Source organism: Dromiciops gliroides, chromosome 2 (assembly GCF_019393635.1).
Source record: "Dromiciops gliroides isolate mDroGli1 chromosome 2, mDroGli1.pri, whole genome shotgun sequence".
In the NCBI taxonomy this organism is placed as follows: domain Eukaryota; kingdom Metazoa; phylum Chordata; class Mammalia; order Microbiotheria; family Microbiotheriidae; genus Dromiciops; species Dromiciops gliroides.
Window position 1 is genome coordinate 291,393,002 of NC_057862.1, and position 10,202 is coordinate 291,403,203.

Below are 10,202 nucleotides of genomic sequence, written 5' to 3' on the forward strand. Positions count from 1 at the left end.
AAACACTAGGAATACTACTATTGGTGGGGGTGGAGGGTGGGGGGCTCTAAAATAGAGAAATAAGGTACATGGGGCAACTAGGTGGAACAGTGGATGGAGCACCATGCCTGGATTCAGGAGGACCTGAGTTCAAATGCAGCCTCAGACACTTAACACTTACTAGCTGTGTGACCCTGGGCAAGTCACTTAACCTCAATTGTCTCACCCCAAACCAAACAAAAATAGAAATAAGGCACATAAAACAGAGCTTGAAAGTAGGGGAGTTGGGTTTGGGGGGGTGAAGGGGAGATGTTGCTGTTGATGATGATGATGTAGCTAGCATTTATATAGCACTTTAAGGCTTGTAAACAACACAACAACCTTGGAACACAAGTCCTATTATTATCCCCATTTTACAAATGAGGAAACCCATCAAGAAGTGTCCCACTGAAGCAACAACACTCTAACTCCGAAATTGTATGTCTGGCACTCTGACCTCTGTAAGATTAACACAGTTACAACAAAATATTTTTTTCATAGTTTGCGTCTGATTGAACTTTAATTTAAAAAATAGTGAGCTCCATTGATCTTTGTTATAGCTGCTGGGTCTGATAGCTTACAGACTGTAAAGAGTAGCCCAGTTAGTTCCACTTTTTAATTTCCTGTCCATCAACAAGTGCCCAACTGTGACATCCTGGGATAGTTGTCCAATGCAGCCTTTAAATCTTATCCCCTCTTTTGGACTCTGACAACACTTCCTGTTTCTGGACTACTTCTCCCCTCTGTAAAAAGAGGGAATTTTGAATATCTTGTTTTTTCTCTCTCTCCTTCTCCCTATTTAAAAAATTTTTTTTTTGGTTTATGTTTCTTAAGGAATGGCTCCACATCTAGTCTGTCAAAAATGTCTTTACTAAATTGTTTTGGAGGGGGGAGGGGAAGTTTTCTAAGTCAAGCTTTAGAAAAACAAAGGCAGATGATACTTTATACAGATTTTGTTTTTGTTTTTTGTTTTTGTTTTTTTTTTGTGTGTGTGTGAGGCAATTGGGATTAAGTGACTTGCCCAGGGTCACACAGCTAGTAAGTGTTAAGTGTCTGAGGCAGAATTTGAACTCAGGTCCTCCTGACTCCAGGGCCGGTGCTCTATCCACTACACCACCTAGCTGCCCCCTTTATACAGATGTTAATGATCAAATCTTTCCTCAATTAACAGGAATGATAAGGGACCATCTAAGTCTACAAAGAGTTCTTAATACCTCAGCTCAAGAACAGACTTTAAGACACAAAGACACCAGAAACAATTAGCTATTTATGATATCCTAATGCAACTTCAAATTTAAGTTATAATCAAACTGTACTCTGAGAACAAATTATAAATTCAAGTTACAATTAAAATGTATAAAGAATGTATAAATGGGAGGCAGCTAGGTGGTGCAGTGGATAAAGCACCGGCCCTGGAGTCAGGAGTACTTGAGTTCAAATCCGGCCTCAGACACTTGACGCTTACTAGCTGTGTGACCATGGGCAAGTCACTTAACCCCCATTGCCTAAAAAAAAAAAAAAAGAATGTATAAATGGGAGGCAGCTAGGTGGTGCAGTGGATAAAGCACCGGCCCTGGATTCAGGGGTACCTGAGTTCAAATCCGGCCTCAGACACTTGACACTTACTAGCTGTGTGACCCTGGGCAAGTCACTTAACCCCCATTGCCCAGCAAAAACAAAACAAACAAAAAAAGAATGTATAAATGTACAAGGTTATAATTTAAAGGCCCTGCTTTTGTTTCTAACTAAATGGAATTGATGAAGCTGATCATAAGTCCAAGATAAGACTTATTTAAAACAAAATTTTAATGAAAAGTTTTACAGCTATCCCTGAGAAATGTAAGAAAATGTTTTCAGATAAAAGGTAACAAAAAGTAATAAATGATTTAGGTTTTGTGAAAAGGCCCACAGTACTTTAAATTACATAAAAATGCACAGAATCGCTCATTGCCCGGTTAGAGACCAGGAATGTCAAATGATCATCAACTCTTTTGTTTCCCTCTCAAACGCTGAGCTAGCCAACTGGAAGATAATTGGCTTGATGCTCCAGATGATTTAGAAGCTCTCATTAGAGCTTTGGAGATAGGATGGCCACTACGCTTGCAGTTATGATCCAAAGGATGTCTGTGCTTCATACAGAAGTTGTTACACTAGTCAGAAAGCAGCTCGAACATTTCTTTCTTCTTGCATCCCTCCTTTGAGCACCAGTGTACAAAAATCTTTTTCTCCTGAGATGGATTATATTTACAGTCTTTATACATATGTTGTCCAACCACAACATCTACAATTTCTTCCCTTCCTACTGGAACTGGGACATGACAAAGCGGACACACTGGAACCTGCACATCCTTTTTATATGCAGCACTGCATTTGTGCTGCTCGAACTGAATGTGATCTATACAAAAGACTTTGTCACATGCATCACAGTTTAATGGAAGAAAATCCAGCTGCTTGCAAGTGTTTTCAGAACAATGCTTTTCTAAGTCTGGAAATTCCATTGTAAAAAGAAAACGTGCCTAGTGACACAAAAACCAGTTGCAATGCTGCTGCCTATGACCTGGGAAAAACTATTGCCTTTCTCTCCCTATTCTTTTTTTTTTTTGGGGGGGGGGATGTTTGGTGGGGCAATGAGGGTTAAGTGACTTGCCCAGGGTCACATGGCTAGTCAAGTGTCTGAGACCAGATTTGAACTCAGGTCTTCCTGAATCCAGGGCCGGTACTTTATCTACTGTGCCACCTAACTGCCCCCTATCCCTATTCTTAAACAAAACTATTGCCTCCAGTAGGGACCCCCCTCTGGTATATTTGGTCCAGGCCAGCTCCCCTTCTCATTTTTGTTTTCATCAGAGCCATTTTTACTTCTTTGTTGAGCACATGTGGGACAATGATGTTACATTCCAGGTGTTAAAGCTGCACTGTCCTCAACAGTGAAGAGGATTTTGTTAGAAAAATTTTTATAAATATTTTCCACTTTTTGCTTGTTTTTTATTCTTCATCCAGTTTTATCTGTGAATGCTTTAGGATTGACTTAGTTGAATATTTTTTTTTTTTTGGTGGAGCAATGGGGCTTAAGTGACTTGCCCAGGGTCACACAGCTAGTAAGTGTCAAGTGTCTGAGGCCGGATTTGAACTCAGGTACTCCTGAATCCAGGGCGGGTGCTTTATCCATTGCGCCACCTAGCTGCCCCCTTAGGTGAATATTTGGAACAAAGTTTCTTTAACTTTTTTCTTTCCTTCCACTGCTACTTGTCGCTTTATGAGGTGATAATACTTGAAATCTACCATCTTCCTCCATCCATCAGTAAATACATCTTGGACAAACATCTAAAATAGACAGTAAACTGTGACTAAAATTGAACTGGAAGAGAAGACTTGCCTCGAATGCTTTTGGGAAATTGCTAAGTTCTAACCAAGTTTCTTCCTGAAATAAAGATCCCTATTGATATTTTCCCAGTGATATTGTATAACTGAATCATAAAATACAATAATACCCAAGAAATAGAAGTTTAGGCTCATCTAAAGGGTAATGGAGAGGCATAGGGTATGCATGAGCAGGGTGTAGTGAATTATTAATAAGGAATTACATGGGGAAAGTGGGGCAAAAGATGTCATCAGAGAAATATATGATGGGAAAGATACACGGTGTGAGAGAGGGATAACTATAACTGATTAATAGCTGGTATGCTCCACTGTTATCCACACAATGCCAAAAGAATTAAAGGAATGCCTTCAGACACGTTGAGGAGATATCTCACAGAGGATTTATAGGAGGATATATGGAGGATTGTCTTGTATGGCTAGCTTGCAGTTTGCATCTTTTTTCCCCCATAAAAGTATTTTATTATTTCCAGTTACATGTAGAGATAGTTTTCAACATTTGTTTTTATAAGATTTCTAGTTTCAAAATTTTCTCCCTTCCTTCCCTCCCTCCCCCCTTCCCAAGACAGCAAGCAATCTGATATAGGTTATATATGTACAATCACATTAAATATATTTCTGCATTAGTCATGCTGTGAAAGAAGAATCAGAGCAAATAGGAAAAACCTCAAAAAAGAAAAACAACAACAACAAAAAATAATATGATTCAATCTGCATCTAGATTCCATAGTTCTTTTTTTCTGGATTTGGAGAGTATTTTCTATCATGAGTCCTTTGGAATTATCCTGGACCATTGTATTCCTGAGAAGAGTCAAGTCTTTCACAGTTGATTAACACACAATGTTGTTAATACTGTGTACAATGTTCTCCTGGTTCTGCTCATCTCACTCAGCATTAGTTCATATAAGTCCTTCCAGGTTTCTCTGAAATCCTCCTGCTCATTGTTTCTTGCAGCACAATAGTATTCCATTACATTCATACACCACAACTTGTTTAGCCATTCCTCAATTAATGGGTATCCCCTCAATTTCCAATTCCTTGCCACCACAAAAAGAGCTGCTATAAATATTTTTTGTACATGTGGGTCCTTTTCCCTTTTTTATGATCTCTTTGGGGGAAAAGACCTAATAGTGGTATTAACTGGGTCAAAGAGTATGCAGAGCTTCATAGCCCTTTGGGCATAGTTCCAAATTGCTCTCCAGAATGGTCGGATCAGTTCACAGCTCCACCAACAACACATTAGTGTTCCAATTTTTCCACAGCTTTTCCAACATTTATTATTTTCCTTTTTTGTCATATTAGCCAATCTGATAGGTGTCAGGTGGTACCTCAGAGTCTTTTAAGTTTGCATTTCTCTAATCCATAGTGATTTAGAACATTTTTTTTCATATGGCAATAGATAGCTTTGATTTCTTTTGCAGTTTGCATCTTGAAAGGAATAGTCACAATGATGAGATCACAAATCTATTAGCTAAAGTTTTTTTTTTTTTTTTTGGCGGGGCAATGGGGGTTAAGTGACTTGCCCAGGGTCACACAGCTAGTAAGTGTCAAGTGTCTGAGGCTAGATTTAACTCAGGTCCTCCTGAATCCAGGGCCAGTGTTTCATCCACTGCACCACCTAGCTGCCCCTTAGCTAAAGTTTTAAAATTTTATTTATATACTTTATTTGAACAAAACAGCTGCTTCCCAATGAACCCTCAAACAAACCCTCTTACAAAAATACATTCCTCAACACCCCCCCCCAAAAAAAACCCCTAGCTTAAGAGAAAGGAGGGATGTGTCATCTCACTTTGACAGGGTGGTCATAACATTGTCCATTATGTTTGCCTAGACTTTTGTTGCTTGTTTGTGCTGACTCTAGGTTCACAGCTGTAATAATTTTGTATATTATTATTTTGGATATGTTTTCCTCTCTTTGTGTCACTTCATAGAAGCATTTCCATGTTTCTCTGAATTCTTCATATTTGCCATTCTTTATGGTTCAGTAACATTTCATTCCTTTCACTTAGCATGATGGTTTAGCTTTCCTAATCTCTGGCGCATATTTTGTTTCTAAGCTTTTTGTTATAACAAACACTGGAGCTATGATCATTTTTGTATATGGATCTTTTCTTGTCGTAGATAACCTCCTCAAGATGTTTTCCTACCTCTGAGCCAAAGAGCATAAACAATCGACTAACATTTCTTGTGTGATTAAAAATTATTTTTCAGAACTTTTGAGCCAATTCAAAGTCTGACTAGCGGTGAATTAGTATGCCTCTCTTCCTATCACCTACCAAACAGTGAGTTTTCCTATCTTTTGGAATCTTTGCTAGCTTGATGACAGCACAGTAGGTAATATACTAGGTAGAGTGCCAGGCTTGAAGTTAGGAAGACCTCAGTTCAAATCTGGCCTCAGACAGGTCCTTAATGTGTGACTCTGGGCAAGTCACTTAATCTGTTTGCCTCAATTACCTCATCTGTAAAATGGGGATAACTATAGCACCTACTTCCCATGGTTGTCATGAGGATCAAATAAAATAATATTGTAGAGCACTTATTACAGTTCCTGGCACAAAGTAAGTGCTATACAAATGTCATTGTTGATGGGTGTGAGGCTCTAACTTTGTTTTGGTTTAAATTGTACTACTCTGATTATTGGTGATTTTTTTTTTTTTTTTTTGCTTTACAGATATCATCCTTTCATATTCAGTTCAGACCTGTGTCTTCTGTGTATTCCTTACTGGGAAAGTTCTTATGAGTTCCAAGTATTATCTTCCCATGTAGGAATGTAAACAATTTAATCTTTTAATATCCCTCATGATTTCTTTTTCCTGTTTACCTTTTTATACTTCAAATTTTCTATTCAGTTCAGCTCTTTTCATCACAAATGCCTGAAAGTTCTTTTTTTTTAATTGAAGTCCCATTTTTTCCTCTGAAAGATTATACTCAGTTTTGCTGAGTACATGATTCTTGGCGGTAGTCCTGGTTCCTTTGCCCTCTGGAATATATGCCATGCCCTCCAGTTCTTTGATGTAGATGCTGCTAGATCTTGTTTTTATCATTATTGTAGCTCCACAATATTTTAATTCCTTTTTTCTAGCTGCTTGCAATATTTTCTCTTTGACCTGGGAGCTCTGGAATTTGTCTATAATATTCCTGGAGATTTTCCTTTTGGGATCTCTTTCAGGAGGTGACTGGTGGATTCTTTCAATTTCTATTTTGTCTTCTGCTTCTAGAATATCAGGGTAATTTCCCCTGTCAATCTCTTGGAAAATGCTCTCTAAACTCTCATTTTGGTCATGGTTTTCAGGTAGTCCATTGATTTTCAAATGATCTCTCCTGGATCTATTTTCCAGGTCAGTTGTTTTTCCAAGGAGATATTTCATATTGCCCTCTATTGTTTTATTCATTTGGATTTGCTTTATTGTGTCTTGGTTTCTCATAAAGTCACTAGCTTCCATTGGTTCAATCTTAGTTCTTAGGCGATAATTTTCATCAGACAGCTTTTTTATCTCATTTTCCATTTGACTTTTCAAGCTGTTGACTTTTTTCTCCTGACTCTCTTGCATCGCTCTCATTTCTCTTTCCATTCTTTCCTCTACCTCTCTAAATCTTCCTTTTATCTCTCCTACTTTTTCTTCAAAGACCCTTTTGAGCACCTTCATGGCCTGAGACCAATTAATATTTTTCTTGGAAGCTTTGGATGCAGGGGCCCTGAGGTTTCTATCCTCTTCTGAGGGTGCACCTCTATCTTCCTTATCCCTAAAGAAACTTTCTATAGTTCTCAATTTTCTTTGCTTGCTCATCTTGCAGTCTTTTATTTGACTATTAACTCCCTCTTACAGTGGGGCCCTACTTCCAAGCTATACTGTCCCAAGCTTCAGAGGGTCCCAGGTGTTTTGGTTTGAGGGAAAGCAGGTCTTTCTCTCACCTGGCCTATCTTCTGGTCTGAGGATAACCTTAAGACAACTTGTTAATTAATCAGCCAGCAGAATTATGTGTGCTGTGGATCTTATCTTTGATGAACCTGCGCCCCTCCCTGACCTGGGCCTCCCGCTGCTCAGGATTTCTTCTTGGTTCCCTGCTGTGGTGGGATAGTCAAATTCCTCCTTAGGTCCCACAGACACCCCTGTATTTCCCCTTCCTCCTCCCCCCCCCCCCCAGCCCCACCAGCCATTCAGCCCTCTCACCTGACCACAGGCTTAGTTCCATAAGATGCAGGTGCTGCTGCTGATTCAGAGGCTTGGGGATAAGTTCCTCTTGCACAGAGTGTCTGGGTTCTGTGTCAGCACAATCGCAGGGTTGGACTCTGCTTGCAGTCCAGTATGGCCCCCTTTAATCTGGAAAATAATCTCAGCCTATCTTTTTTGTGGGTTTTGCAGCTCTAGGACTTGTTTTATTTCTGTTTTGGGGGTAACTGTGTCAGGAGCTCTGTGTATTTAGTGTCTTTCCTCTGCCATCTTGGCTCCATCTCTGATTATTGGTGATGTTGAATAATTTTCCAGGTGATTGTTGATAGCTTGTATTTTATTTTATTTTTTGTTTTGATTTTTTAATTTTTCTCAATTACATATAAAGATATTTTTGAGTTCTGAATTGTTCTCCCATCCTCTCTTCCCTCCCTCATCCTGAGGCCAGCAAGTAATTTGATACAGGTTATACATTACTATCATGTTAATCATATTTACACATTAATCAGAACAAAAGGAAAAAAAAAAACACAAGAAAGAATTAACAAGAACAACACCAAAAAAGCAACAACAAAAGTGAAAATAGTATGCTTCAGTCTGCATTCAGACTCCATAGTTCTTTTTCTGAATGTGGAGAGCATTTTCCACCATAAATCTTTTGGCATTTTCTTGGTTCATTGTATTGCTGAGAAGAATTGTCTTATCACAGTTTATCACCCCACAATGTTGTTGATATGGTGTATAACATTCTCTTGGTTCTGCTCATGTCATTTAACATCAATTCATGTAAGTCTTTTGTGGGGACCAATTTTTAACTTGGGAGTGTTAGCTAAGTGGCTCGCTGCAATATTGGGGCAAGGAAGGAGACCAGCAGCCTCCCTCAAAACAGAACAGGATTTATTTTAACAAGAACGAACTTTAAAAAAAAAACAACACAAACAGGATCAGTAGGATCAAGGGAAAGGAAATAAAATGGGGAAAGGGAAATTATACAACCTGAAAAGATACCACCACCCAGGAATCATCTGAGAATACGCAGCAGAACTCCTGTCACCTTCCAGGGTCCAGCTAGAATGCCCAATTCTCCTCCCCCAATCCCAGAAAAACCCCACACAGCCCTAGCCAATGGGATGGTTGTTCTGACAGTCATATGACTGCCCTCACTAGGCTTCCAATCATTATAATTTTGACAGGCCCATGTAGGCATAGGTGAGTGGTGATGACGTGAGGTGCCAGCGCCATGGCAAAGGCTACAACCAGTGGGTGGAGCACCGTGTGGTTTGTGGAGCCCTAGGCCAGTGCTCACCAAAGCATAAAAACCTCAAATAACAATTAATTCTTTACACTTTCCAGCTTTTTCTGAAATCCAATTGCTTATCATTTCTTACAGCACAATAGTATTCCATTACATTCATATACCACAACTTGTTTAGCCATCTCCAATTGATGGGCATCCCCTCAGTTTCCAATTCTTTGCTACCACAAAAAAGAGTGATAGCTTGTATTTTTTTTTAAAAAACCTATTTGTTTATATCTTTTGGGGAATGGCTTTTATTCACTTAAGTCTGTCTGGCTCAGTTTCCTTGACTGTAGGATTGGGATAATAATAAGGCCTACATTCCAGGGTTGGTGTGTGGATAAAAAGAAATAATATTTGTGAAATGTTTTGCAAACGTTAATGCACTATATAAATGCTAGTTATCATTATTATTATATATTTGTGTCAATTTTGTCAGACTTTTATCAGAGATACATATTTAATGCAAATGTATTTCTCCCACTTGTATCTTTTCTGTTGTTTTTATTCAAAAGCTTCCATTACATATGTTAAGATTATACACAATTCCTAGTAGGATGCAAGGATGCAATATTGCTATTATGTAATGGGAGTTTTTGTAATTTGCTTCATTACATATCAATTAGATCACAGTTCTATTGAAATAGTGGAGTATATGAGTAGTGGGGGATTAATCTCCAGATCAGTTAAGTCTCCCAGAATTCACTTGACAAAGTTATAGGATCAAAGGGGCCCTGGATTCAGGAAGACCTGAGTTCGAATCCGGCCTCAGATACTTGATACTTGCTAGCTGTGTGACCTTGGGCAAATCACTTAACCCTCATTGCCCTGCCCCCCCCCCCCCCCAAAGTCAAACAGAGTAGTTTATAGTTTATATTTTAGAGACAAAAGTGAGCCATTGAAATTTGTTGAGTAGGGGAATGACATGGTCAGAACTGTGTTTAAGGAAAAATCACATTGGTAGCTTTATATTAGACAAGTCAACTATCATCTCTGGGACTTAATTTCTTCATCTATAAAATGGGAGTGTGGGGGAGGAGTTAGGGCTAAATGGCTTCTAAGAGTCCTTTCAGTTTTGTTCAAGAGACAAAATTTCTAGTTAATTAATCATTTTGGTAATAATTCTGGCATATTATTAATAAAAGGATGGTCATTTGGTCATCTTTCTTAGACCAAAGTGAGAAGAAAATGACTGCTACTCAATAATTCTCTGGAACTCAGTGGCAGTGATGTGTCAAAGGCTCATTTATTGTCATTCTCAAGAGAATGGTCACCCAGTGTGTAGCAGGTGGGTGCAAAGAATGGAGGCTCACAGGCCCCATTTTAACCCCTGGTAA

At 38.8% G+C, this 10,202-nt stretch overlaps 1 pseudogene; it reads right to left on the reverse strand.

The window, feature by feature from the left end:
* Nucleotides 1-2,000: 2,000 nt before the first annotated feature.
* LOC122744296 lies at nt 2,001-2,516 on the reverse strand (annotated as a pseudogene).
* Between the last annotated feature and the right edge of the window lie 7,686 nt (nt 2,517-10,202).